The 14273-nt window shown below is 37.3% G+C and overlaps 1 non-coding gene across 1 annotated transcript; it reads right to left on the bottom strand.

Moving 5' to 3' along the window:
• Positions 1-11575: 11575 nt before the first annotated feature.
• Positions 11576-11636, bottom strand: LOC142460470 (U7 small nuclear RNA). Its single transcript, XR_012786670.1, has one exon. It is a non-coding gene; the product is annotated as a U7 small nuclear RNA (small nuclear RNA).
• Positions 11637-14273: the final 2637 nt, after the last annotated feature.

The following is a 14273-nucleotide window of genomic DNA, read 5'->3' as shown; positions in this document are numbered from 1 at the left end:
GACCCTGTATAGGCTTTCCAAGCTGTGAATCTTGAAGACGCACAAAGCCTCATCATTCTCCCATTGAAGGGCTGGTGGGTTCGGATGGGTTTGACTTGTTTGCCTTGTGGTTAGCATGGCCCACTTTGCAACTAGGCTTGCTGAAGAAAATATAAGTGCATATAAAAAAGACTTACCTATAAAAATATCATTTAAAAATAACAATATTTAAAATATGAATACTGTTTAAAATATCAAAAGTTAAGGAAAACACGAGTGTTTAAATAACTAGGTTAGTAAAATATGATATAGAGGATTATAGGTTATGTATTAAAAGAAGGACAACCCATGCCAACTCACAGCGACTATATACGGCAGGCTAGAGCTGCCCCTCTCAATTTATGAGGCGGTAACTGTTGACAGGGGTAGAAAGCTGTCTTTTTTTGAGCAGAGAAGCTTCTGGTTTTGAAAACCAAACCTTTCAGATGGCATTCCAACGTGTCACCGCTAGCCACCATGACTCCTGACGCACTGAAAAGTAAAAATACAATGTGATTATATTTTAAAGAGTATTGTGTTTTATTATATTGGAATATAGAATTATTTAAGATTTGTAATTATGAGTAAAGGTAATTTTGCAATAGTGTTACATTTTATGAACCTCTTTATACAAAATTGTAAATATATACAGAACAAGTATTGCAAATAAAGTAACATCATGTAAATAGTGATGATTTTCAAGATGATTTTTCTTCATGTTATTTAATGCTTCCATTATGCAGACTGGTGATTTGATCACAGTGAAATCACATTTTATTTATAGTGTTTTATATATCTACATTTAATTTATATACATTTACTTATCAGTTTTATGCAGTGGCATTTAAATGAAGGAATTACTCTTAGTTAAATAAAAGAGGCTGCATTTAAATATGATCATCAATTTGACAAACTATTTTGATTAATGTGGTAGTTACATATTTCATGTCAACTTCATAAGTAAGTTGAGTCTGTCAGTCAGGTCACAGCCTGATGGTACCTCCTCGTGGGAGTGGCCTTCTCATGAAGAACTGGGAAATTGCCCCTCTCTCTCTGCCTTCACCTTCCTGTTGACAGCCAAAGCCCCGGAGATGCATCCACCCACTGCCATTTTGCACCTACCAGCCTCTGATATTCCTGCATACTGCATGATTGCTTGTGACTTCATGAGTCTGAAAAGAGGCTTATAGAACTAGTACCAGACTTATGGACTTGAGTTGGACTGGGCTGGGAAGTTTCCTGCTATATAAATCTTCTTGGTGTAATTACACATATTTGAATATCATTTAATTTGTTTCTCATCAACCTGGCCTAGCACAATTAATTTTTTATTTTGACATTGTGTTTTCAATAGTGTCACATTTTATTCAAAGGTTAATTGAATGACTTTTTAATGATTGAGAGAAATACAGATTCGACTTTTACCTTATTCTTTTTTAAAGTTTGCTATTATACGAGGAAGTAGTCCCTCCAAAAAAAACCCCAAAACAACAAACATGTGATAAGAGAGGGATAGTGCATTTAGAGTTTGTTCCACCAGGTCAGACTGCTAAATCAAGTTTTCTGCTTGGAAGTTCTGAAAAGATAGTGTTAACAGTGTGTGACAAAAACACTGTTTTGTGGCAGAAAGAGGGTTGGTTTTACCACCATGACAATGAACCTGCTCCTGCTGCCATCTCTGTGTGCCAGTTTTTTTGGTGAAAAAAAGCATGCCTGTCTTGCCCTACGCACCTGACTCACCTGACTTCGCTCTGCGAGACTTCTTTTTGTTTCCACGAATGCAGAGGGACATGAAGGGAGAGTGATTCAACAAAGCAGAAGAGGCGAAGGAACAAACGAGGGAAGTGCTGTCAGCCATCCAGGCAGATGAGTTGGAAAAATGTTTCCAAGAATGGAATCGTAGATTTGAAAAACGTATTAAGTTTAATGGTGAGTACATTGAGGGTGATAAGGTTGTTTTGTTAAAAAAAGTAAATAAATAAATACATAGCTTAGAAAAAAAGATTCTGTTTTGGGGACAGTACCCCTTCATATAATTCTTAGCATTAGCACTTTTGTGTTGCTATGGTTTCAAGGAGCTGCTATTTCATTATTCTGATTCTCAGACACCTAGGTCATTGTCTCTTTCCAACATGCCCACCACCAACTTTTTGTTCCAAGAGCTTGTGAAAAGTAGAGAAGGTGCATGGTTACTTTAATTCGGTGTCATAAGTCCATTCGAACACAGAGTAACCATATTTGATGTCTAAAAGGAGCAAAGCATCAAGTGAACAGAGATTCTGTATGAAAAGGAAGCATTTAAATACGTATTCCCTCATCTAAAGCTATAAACAAAATAAAAGCAAAATTAAAAAAAAAACATACTGCCATGCAGTTAGACGTATGCGAAGGAAATTTCTCCACATGCAAGGGCCATTGAAGAAAAAAGTACTTCTGAATCCGAGCTGAGAAAGAACAGGTAAGAGAGAGTTTGGAAAGATAACTGCTTTGAATTCTCAATAAGGTGCGAGGTGATATTGCTTCCATAAAAATGAAGCAGTGTAACCTAACGAGAGAGCAAGCAGAAACACAAAATCATAAATCTGAGAAACAGGTTGGAAAGAGAAAAGTACTTGCTTAATTAAGAACACAATGCAAGGAAATAAAAGGTGCAATAATGATTATAATTCTCATTGGAGGCCATAAAGCCTTAAATGAAATCTAAAGAAATAGGACTAGAAATTTCAGAAGATAAACTTTATTAATTCCCTCAGAATGGCTGTAGTAAAATAATGAAGAGACCAATACAAAATGGAAGCTAAGAAACGCCAGGGATTAGGGAGGAAGCGTAAACTCCTAACAAATAACATCCAGTAATTAAATAAATCAGTTTAAAAATAAATTAAAAATTTCACTCAAAGATAAATGCCTCTACATTGAAAATAACTTGCTGCTCTTGGTCCAAAGGATTCTTCATATTGGAAAATTTAATATGCTAAATGAAATCTAGAACAATGTTTGGATTTTGATGATATACAAAACTCCACTATTCAGGCAGTGAACGAGATTCAACTAACGAAAGTAGTAGAAATAGAAAAGAAGTGATTTTACTTTAATCTGAAATATTAATTTCCAGGTATCAGTAGCCTCAGAGTTTGCTTTAATATTTATAACCAAGAGATGGATATTCCCACCTAAGTATCTAGTTAGCTCATCTGGGTTATCTCTGTTGTGAACATCTTGAACTTGACAAAGTTAGCCTCTGCAGTTCATTGGACAGGCCAAACTTCTCATTTTCTCAAGGTCTTTGTGTTCATTTTCTTTCCACAGGGGACCACTCTTCCCACAAGTTGGCATATGGCTCAGCCAACCTTTAGATCTCCTCCCATGCATTATTCCTCTCTTGGCTTTATTTTTCTTAGGATGCATCAGAAATGTATTGTTGGGCATATTTATTTTCTTTGCAGAAGGTACACTTGGTTGTACAGTTATATTAATATTTCATAAAACAGTGTCTGGTTAATTCTAAAGTGGTCAACAGATCTTGTTGAATGGATGGATTTTCAGGAAATATGTATGTGGGGGAATTAAGCAAATGGATTTCAAAATACAGGCAGACTTAGAAAATGTTTGATTTACATAAGGAATAAAGAGCTAGCTTGCACTAAGGACAGCATACAACAATGATATTATTAAAGATCATCCTGAAAATAAATCAATAAATTTGCAAATACAAGTATTTTTGTTTGTTTATTTCAAATAAACCACAGAAGTAGTTCTTTATTAAAACACTCATGGAGCCCAGAATGGTATGAAATAATAAAACTAGGAGGAAGGAGTGCGAAGGACCCAATGAGTTAAGTAATCATCAAAGACAGAAGCCACGCAATCATATTGCAATGATATTATGGCTTTATCAAGTTAAAATATTTGGTGCACATAGACAATATTTTCTAAATACAAGCAATATCATAATAAATTAGTTTGAAAAGAAACAAGATAAACAGATATTTAAAACCTAAACATGGAATTCTACATCAAAAATTAAAATGTATACTAGAAACAAAGTATTAAGAATTCTATCATAAAAAAGTTGTTAATAAAAACAACATATGACCCAAGTACATGAATAATTTCAAAATGAATTCTGTCATAATTAAAACACTAAGCATTCAAATCTGCAGGAGGTGGCCAGCATTTTATATAAAATTGAAATCATTTCATTGTAAATACGGGTGAGTGCAGAGTGGAGACCCAAAGTCCATCTGTAGGCAACTAAACACCCCCTTCCTGAAGAGTCATGGGGAGGAGATGAGCCAGGCAAGGTGCAGGGTAGCAACAATGAAACATAACTTTCCTCTAGTTCTTAAATGCTTCCTCCCCTCACTATCATGATCCCAATTCTACTTTACAAATCCAGCTAAACCAGAGGATGTACACTGGTACAGATAGGAACTGGAAACACAGGGAATCCAGGACAGATGACCCATTCAGGACCAGTGATGCAAGTAGCAATGCTTGGAAGGTGGAGGGAGGGTGGGGTAGAAAGGAGGAACCAATTACAAGAATCTATATATAAGCTCCTCCCTGGGAGTTAGACAACAGAAAAGTGGGTCAAGGGAGGTGTTCGACAGTATAAGATATGACAAAATAATAATAATGTATGAATCATGAAGGGTTCATGAGGGAGAGGGGAGTAGGGAGGGAGGGGGAAAATGAGGAGCTGATATTAAGAGCTCAAGTAGAAAGCAAATGTTTTGAGAATGACGATGGCAATAAATGTACAAATGTGCTTGACATAATGGATATATGTATGGATTGTGATAAGAAATGTATGAGCCCCCAATAAAATGATTAAAAAAATTAAATAGAAGAAAAGCTACACAAGGTTTCGAAGTAATTACAATTATACAACATTATAGATCAGTAAGTACTTTAGCAATCATATAGTAATATAATGTTTGGGTCTACAATCAGGACTCATGGAAGCAGAAACCAAAAGATCAAGGAGAGAATTGTATTGGGTAAACCTGTTGCACAGACTTCTTTAAAGCATTGAAAAGCAAGTCTGTTACATTAAGAACTAAGGTGTGCCTGAACCAAGCCATGGCATTTTTAATTCCTTCATATGCCTATTAAAGTTGGACACTGAATAATGAAGACTGAAGAATTGATGCATTTGAATTATAGTGCAGGAATATTTAAAGTACCATGGACGGGCAAAATAACCAACATAATTTTTCTTGGAAGAAGTACAGCCAGAATGCTCCTTACAAGGATGGTGAGACTTTGTTTCATGTACCTTAGATATATTGTCAGGAGAGACCAGTCCTTGGAGAAGGACATCACGCTTGGCATAGTAGAGGGCAGTGAAGGGCTGGGTCCTTGACAAGATGTAAGGACACAAGGGCTAAAACCGTGGACTTGAACATGGCAATAATTGTGAGAACAGTGCAGACAGGGCGGTATTTCCTTCTGTCATACAGAAGACTCCATGACACCTCACAACAACATTTCATATAAAATTATACTACAGGTGAAATGTTCAGCATACCACAGTTATATCCATTATTTATGAAATCATGGATATTCCATGCTACATACTGGTAAAAATACTGAATAATGCTATTTTATTATTTCCAAATAGGTCCATTATTGAATTTTTTAGCGCGGCCTTGGCAAAGTACTACAAACTGCAAGGATTAAAAGAACAGAAATTTGGTTTTTCACAGCTCACTCTGGAGAGAGAAGTCCAACCTCAAGTTCCCACCACAAGTTTAATTTCTTATAATTAATATAGAATCCAAACAACAAAACACAATAGTGCTAATTATTTTCTCTCACAATATATTGTGTCTTGCTGCATGAGTTTGTAACTATCTTTGCAATTATTTTTCACCAGTTCCTAGCACTGACCACATCTTTGATCAGTCTCCTCTTCCAATTTATTCACCGTTTTTCCTTAATCATGGATTGTCTAGTTCTAAAGTTAGTACTATGTATTTATGTTTTCACTTAGTACCTGTCTATCATCTATCAATATACCACCTATCTATCCATCCATCTATGGATATATCATCTATCTACCTATATATCTACTTATTTTATTATAGCACTGGTGCATATCACCAGTTTTTGTATCTGGTAATAATATCATTGCATAAGAGACAACCCCAAACTCAGTGATTATAAATTACAGTCATCATTAATGCCCACCAAGGGATAGGGGACATGGAGTGTAGTGATTTGTACTGGCCTCAGCACTCAATTGAGTGCTTTGTAAGAATTCAGATCTAGATTTCCTTGGTGTGTTAGTCAGGATTGACTAAAGAAACAAATTCATAGACATTCATATGTGTATAAGAAAGAGCTTTATAGCAGAGTATTATATATTAAGAAAGCATCCCAGCCCAGTCCAGATCAAATCAATAGGTCTGATATTAGCCCATATTTCTGATACCAGTCTATAAATTCCTCTTCCAACTCACAAAATACATGCAATGATGCCGAATGCAGGAAGATCACAGGCCAGTGGATGGAAAGTCTTATGGATCCCGTGGCAGTGGAGCATCTCAGCACTGGCATGGATTCTCCACGTGGCTCTCCAGAGCTATAGCATAGCTCCATGTGTCTTGTGAGCAGGAAGACGAAGCAGAGAATGGGGGTTTCTGGCTTCCAGTGAGCCATTTATCTCCTTTGCGCCTCCAAATAAAGTCATCAAGCTGGGACCTGATTGACAGCTAGACTGCACCCCTTCCCAGGTTGACAGGAGATTATGTAAGTGCCACACTTGGACATCTCTAATTTATCTCAGTCTTAGGCCATGACTGAAGGGTTAGTAGTTATGCAAGATAAATTTTTACCATGGTGATAAAAAAGCTACACTACCAAAGAGCACAGGGGATTATGGAAGAACATAGGTGTGATTTTATTAGTGGCTCATGGACATTTTAACTCACATGCCTTTGTCCAAAGAAAGCAACATAGTAAAAGTAACATTCTGCATTAAATTAAGCTAAAACAAAGGTGTGGATCTCAGTTAGGATAAAAATTGATGAATAATTATTCAGCTTATACTACTTATTTTCTTATGAATTTAATGATTTACCCTTTCAAGTGCCACTGCTGCAGAACACATTCACTCCTCAATAACAATATGTTTAGACTCCACACAATCAAAGCTAGAGCCAAACACATTGCCATCGAGTTGATGCCAACTCATAACCCGGGCTCCTCAGATTCAAAACACTAGTTGCTTTTGGAAAACCAGTGGAGAATGACATTTTTGTGAGAATGACCACGTTAGCTCACAAAATGCAGGATAACTACATCACTGAATCACTGTCAAATCACATCATTATAAACCGGTGAGTTACATCATTACATGAATACCAAACTTCGTCATTATGTAAAAATCAAACCATCGAGAATCATGGCCTGTGCTACTGTTACCTCACAGTGTGGGGTTTGTTACCGCTGAACACATGTTATTAATGTACAAAAGAGGTGGATAATAATGATTTTAAAATAAAATAAATATTTAAAAATAATTATTTCAGAACTTTAAAAATTATGTAAAAGTGGACATTATCACTGGTCTCCTTACAGACATAAGAGGAGGTCACGAGACACACAGGAAGAACAGTGAATCAGAGACCGCCACCAGCTGAGGCATGGCATTGTAGAAGTCCATAGAAGGCTGCATCTAACCTCCAGAACTGTGAAACAAGAAATTGCTGGTGAATTTATACAGTTTGGGGTCACTAGTTTTGGAAGATATTAATAAACTAAACCAATGTAACTTCTAATTAAGATAGGAGTTATCTCTGCAAAGAACAAATGAAGAAAAGCCACACACATTTCACTAATTATATATTTAATTATTAATATAGATCTCAAATAAATAGCTAAATATAACAATATGCGTAAAACTACAGTCATGAGTTTACAGGTTTTTTCTTTCTAAATATGTTAATACCTGACCTTGTTTTTATATATCTTTGAAGTAGTCTTTGGAATTTTAGAAACTTGTAATATAAAATAAAATGCTTGATTGTGAAGAAGGAAATTTTCTTGATTTCTACACCCTTACATTTTCATTGTTTAGCCATTTTGCATCATTTATATATATATACTCTAGTAAAATCAATCCTAATCACTTCACATCTCTATTGGTATTGTCATAATTAAAAATGTAGGCCCATTACAAATGTCTTTGGTCACAACAAACATATGGGTATAAAGAGCTCGCGCGCTGGTAGCATGGTTGTTATGCATTGCACTACTAACCGCAAGGTAAGCAGTTCAAAACCATGCTCGGCTTATGAGGAGAAAGCTGAAGCTTTTCACTCTTGTGAAGAGTTAAAATCTCAGAACCCAGCACGAGAATGTACTACCCTGCCCTTAAAGGGTCGCTATGAGTCAGAATCTACTTGATGGCAGTGAATTGGATTTGGTTATAAGAACTCATGTAAACATGGATACCCGCGTTTCTTAATTAGTCCCTTTGACATTTATTCAAGGTCTCAACTCTAAACTGACCTATGGCTTTTATTCCTAATGGGTCCAGATGAATGTGAAGCAGCATGTAGTCATTACAAGCATCTTTCCCCCATAACACCCCACCATCATGCACTGTGCATGCAGAACCTGCCGCCTCGTGGTGTTTACATTGCCCCCACCACAGTCAAAATGCCAATCAGGAAGATACGGGGGTGGTTGCCTCTCCCAACCTAATTATTAACCACAGCCCTACCGAGTTTATTAGCACGTGTTATCTTTGTTTCACTCTCTTGCTCTTGTGTTCGCTCTCTAGCTAACTCTCTAGTCCTGCTGTGACTTGCTCTCCTCTTGAACTATGCCGACACCTCTGTTTCTCCCCTCACCGTTTCTTTCTCTCCCTTCTAGGATGGCAAAACTTCCTGTCTGTCTTTCCCAATAAAGCCTGGTAATCAGTTACTCCCTTTCTGCTCCCGTCTAATTTTCCCTTTCAATTCTATTAGTTACTTCTTCTGCAAAGCCCCATGATGGCATCATAGAAGTTTGGTGATAATTTCTTCTTGCCTTCTATTTTGCTGTCAGGTTATTGGGGGGAAATATCGGCTAAAATGGACCAAGATTTCCAACAAAGAAAACCCTTCTGGAAAGGGTTTTTTTTCTCGCTTTTCTTCTGGACTTTCAAACTACTCCGTTTGTTGCCTTGAATATTCTAGTACTTTTAAATAAAATAGTTGTCTGCATCTTTATATAGAATGTTCTCTCAAAAGAGTCAAATCTATTGATGGAGTTGCTTAGAAACAGAATATACAATGTCTTCCCAGGTGATCCTTAAATATGTGCATGGCAACGTCCATGCTGCATTGTCTTTAGCAAGACGCTGCCTGGAAGGAGGGGTCCATGTGCAGTGATGCACCAGTCCCCTAGCCATCCTTTGGCTGCCTCCCTGTGTAGGCTTTACCAGGGTGACGGATTTTGTCTAACACTATAATCTCTTGTCAGACTTTTTTACTTCCTACTTTATGATCCCAGGGGGCATTCCTGAAGATGGGAGGCCATTTGAGGTCTGTGGTGGAACTTATATGCTGCCAATTGTTTAGGATTTTCAGACTGCGCAAAACTGCCACAAGGTGATCCATTATCTTTATGTCCAAGTTTCCATTCCTAAAATTATTGATGTTAAGGTGACAGTGGCAGACTGCTTTAAATTTGGGGGCAGCTTAGTGCCCTAGTAACCCCATTGATGATTTGCTGTAAAACAGAGAGGGAGGTTGGGAAACACACAAGCCTGCAAATATATTTACAAGCGACAGCTTGCAACATTAGGAGTTTCTTCCTTACCGTTTTAATGAGCGAGATGAAAAACCTGTAATGTAAAACGCAAAAAGACATCATGGGATAACCTTTCCGGATTTGTATCATAGCTGTATAATCGTTGCTAGAACTAAATAAAGCTCTGAGCTTTTCACGGCAGCTCTAAACTGAAATTACAGTGTGTATGCAGAGGCATTTGAATATTTCTGACAGAGATAAGCAGTGAAATAACTTGATGCTTCTGTTGGAAATGGATAAAGCCACTCTAGTACTGAGGCATTTATCATTTCAGGGGGAAAAGAATCCGTAATTTTATTCCCCATTCTGAGATTATCACTCACAGCTATGGTTTCTGTTATTGCAATAACAAATTGAGAAATAATATTTCCCCCAGGAAAATGTGGGACGTTTTAATGTTTTATGGCAGAAAGACATTTTTGCAGACATTGCAGAAAGCTAATGTCTCCTTTAAATTGGTCTATAATTCAAAGGGAACTACCAAATGCAGCTGCAAAAAGTCAGCCAAGTAAGTAAGTTTATACTTTTAACTTTATATCTGTACGATTTTTTATTTTTGTTATTGTTGCTCATTTTATAGCAGCAAGAGTACAGTACAATTTGTTTATATCAAGAGTACCCTTGGTTAGAGGGAAAAGTCTCCTTAAAGAATGGGATGTGAGGTTAAAAGGAAAAAAAAGATGAAAATTTTGCTATTAGGGATCTCTCTACTTGCTTTTCATTACTTTTCATGACTTTACATATTCATGACTAACAAATATATATTAAAAAAATATTGTTAGCCAGGGAATAGACCAGAATCTTGGTACACGTTGCTAATAAGGAGCTGGGGTCTTCTACATCATGCTACCAAATATGTATATACACAAAGAAACTTTGCAATAAAATATTAAAGAAAAAGTGGAATCTTCCAGAGAAAATACGTCTAATTTTTAATTTATTGAAAAGCCTACAATCCTGCTTTTTTCCCTTGCTCTCAGGGGAAAAATTTCTATAGTTTTATAGTCGTATAGTCAATATTTATTATTTTAAAGTTTTTATTGTGATAAATGTGTAATTAATCCCAAAGGACACATCACTATATAGGAACAGTTTGATGACTTACCTTAAATTAGCACTCATCTGACAAGCTTGAGAAATAGCTTGCTACCATTTCTTGGGAATCATGATTGCTCTGTGCTCTGCCCCCAGACCTGCCTCTACCCACTCTTCCCCAAACCCAAACAGCATCAAATCCTTGCCATCAAGTGGATTCTGATTCATTGCAACCCTGTGTAGATTTTCCAAGGCCAACAATTTACATGGGAACGGATTGCCCCGTTTCTCTTGCAGCCAGCTGATGGGCTTGATCCACTCATCTTACAGATGGTGGCGAAATGCTTACCCCACGGTGCCAATAGGTCTTCTCTTCCCAAAGGTAACTTATCAGAAAGTTAAATTATGGTCCAATTGCCATTAAATATATGAATTTCTGAATACATCGATCATTATTTTTTTGTGTGTGTGCCAGTGAATCAATTCTGAATAATGGAAAATTCATGTATACAGAGCAGAACCATTCTATTGGGGTTTTCAAGGCTGTAATATTTCTGAAGTACACCCTCTAGTTTGTCTTCCTAAGTCCCTACAGGTGGGTTTGAATTTTCCACCTTTTAAGTGTTAGGTTTCTTGGTTGGAAAATACCTCCGTTCTTGGCTTTGTGTGAGAAAGAATTCATGCTGAAGCCTGTTTTTTTTTCTTTTTCTTGTGTGTGGGTTTTTCGGGAAAACCAGAAAACCTGCTAGACAAATGCTAAAAGATCTGTAACACTTGAAGCCTGGCTTGTGTTCACGCTGAAGTGGGTTTTTATAAAGGACTGAAGAAGTTTCAGGTTTTACAGTCACTGAATACTGGCAACCTCATGGGACTGCGCACCCACACATGGCAGCCTGAGGCCAGAGAGACCGTGGCATGGCCTACTGGGCACCAAATGGTAGCCAAAAGGTGAAGGAGAAGGAGGAGGAGCAGGAGGAGGTGAACGAGAAGGAGAAAGAGGAGGAGGAGAAGGAGGATGAGAAGGAGGAGGAAGAGGAGGTCAATTTCTATGAAGCAGAGTTCAGATACGCCTCCACCCTCCAAACATCTTCACACTCTCCTGACATTGACCGCCCCTCCCACCACACCCTATTTCCCTGCTGGGTTCATCCAGCCATGACAATGGGCACCTGGGGCATAGAGACAGCACAATACTCACTAGAACACTAGAACGGGTTTCAAAGTTTGGCTAGCAAGTTGCAGGTCAAGATAAGAAATGTGAGAGTTACTTTGTCCACAGAGTCACCTTGCATGCAGGCACATGCCTTTCTGTTGATAAGTCTCTCAACTGTACCTCCTTGACCTCTGCCCTGCTCAGGCAACTTTATAAAGATCATTTCATGCCGATGAAGGCCCTCAGGACACCCCACTCCTCCCGGGAAAACCATCCTCCAGCCGGAAGACTCCCACTCTTCCAGAGTAAACCACCCCCAGCTGGAAGATTCCCACTCTTAGAGGATAAGCCACCCCCCAGCCTCCCACCAGCCACTGCCCCTCCTCGCAAGGTTCTTGGATGAGCTGTGCTTATGGCTCTTCTTCCTTCATAATAAGGAGATTCTCGCTGACTTCTGAGATGGCTCACTTTCTTGCTGGCAGGGTGGCGAATTAAGTGGATCCTTTTATTAGAATCCTTTTCTTGTACACTTATTTGCAGTTCTTTGGATGGTGGTGGAGATTATTCACAGAAGGATCCTAGCAATGAATCCACGGTGCCTCACAGGTGATGAAGGAGCAAACACCCGGCTCACAGATTCTCCGCATTTCTCATCTGTGGTGTAAGTGTTAATCTGCAAAGCTTCCTCTTACCGGATACAGGCTTTACCTCTAACAGAAATCCTAGTAGCTGATCATCTAATTTTAAAAAGGCAAATATAAAATATAACATGATAAAAAAAGTTCATTGTTAATGCTATTTCTCTAAACTCTCTTATTTGTGTCCATTTGGGTTCTTGGTAAATTAAATTATATATGGTCTTAAATGCATGTCAGTCAGGCTGTGTTTTTCCAAGAATTCATACGGAGCTTTGAAAAAGATACTTGAATAGGTTCAATGTCTTACTGATAAAATCAACAAAAAAAATAATTTTTAAAACACACTGTACTAGAAGAAAGAAGATGTATCAATTACTTCTCATTGACTCGCAGCTATAGGTATATCACACAAGAAACTTTATTCCTCTCAAAAATTCAGACATGCCTCTGGCACTGGAAAACTAATTACATATTTTTTCACGCTTTTAATAAGTCCCATAAATCATAGTGGTTAAAGTCACAGCACAGTATTTCATCTTCTACATGATAAAAATGCTATTTCTCTTTGTAGTAAAATAGCATACACAGATATTTCTAGTAAATAGAAACCCACTATCCGTACATTCAAGATTATTTCATTATTTGGGTTATTTGTGGTTTGTGCTTATGAACTATCCATTTTTTTTCTCTTCCGGTAAACATCTTTATTAAAACTAGAATGTAACTGTAATTCCAAGTGGAACCATGAAAACAGAGCTACACCCATTTTCAGTCAGACAATTCTGTTCAAGTTGGTCTCCATAAATCCATTTCAAAATAAGGCGACCAAGGATCTTTACAATGTAGTCTCAGGAGATCAGTAGCCAACCTTTTAAAGTTCTTTATGAAAGACGCTTATAGATAATGTGCTATAGCTTGGGTTTCATATGGGTTAAACTATAGAGGGTGGAATACGTTTATGGGCATTGTCAGGTTATTTTCATTGAAAATCTAGAAAAATTTATATTTGGTGCAATTTATTGTTGCCTATATTTGCACTTTCAGAAAATACGATTGGACCAAATGATTTTTTAATTGCTGTAAAAGCCTCTATATAGGATCACAGTCTCAGTGTTAGAAAATATACAGCATCCAATTATAAAACATGTGCTTTGCTCCTTATTTCAGGAATGAGCAAACAGCAGCCTGCAGTTCAAATCCAGTCCACTGCTCCTTCATCTGCTCTTACATATGGCGCTATTCACCATGACGATAAAGATTAATGGAGGAAATAGAGACTGAATGTTCTACGAAGGCTAAATATGTATTAGCTGACATTTTCAGAACATGCTTAACTAATTGCCCTACTCTGTAGTACTGAATATGCATGTTTACTGTCCAATAGAGTTGGGTAAAGTACAATCTATGGATCACAAAAATTGGAGCTTCTGAGGATTAATTGGTGACTTAAATTAACATAATATTTCGAAAGAATTCCAGAACTAAACTGATGTAACACTGTTTTTAATTCAATGATTTTCTTCTACTAGTGAATTTGAAGTCTGGTGGTGATGCCATGTAAATTACATATTGTTTAAACAGTAGGACATACATATTAGACCTGCAGTCAATTGCTACTTTAT

The sequence above is a fragment of the Tenrec ecaudatus genome, chromosome 10 (assembly GCF_050624435.1).
Source record: "Tenrec ecaudatus isolate mTenEca1 chromosome 10, mTenEca1.hap1, whole genome shotgun sequence".
NCBI lineage: Eukaryota > Metazoa > Chordata > Mammalia > Afrosoricida > Tenrecidae > Tenrec > Tenrec ecaudatus.
This window is presented reverse-complemented; position numbering and strand designations above follow the sequence as displayed.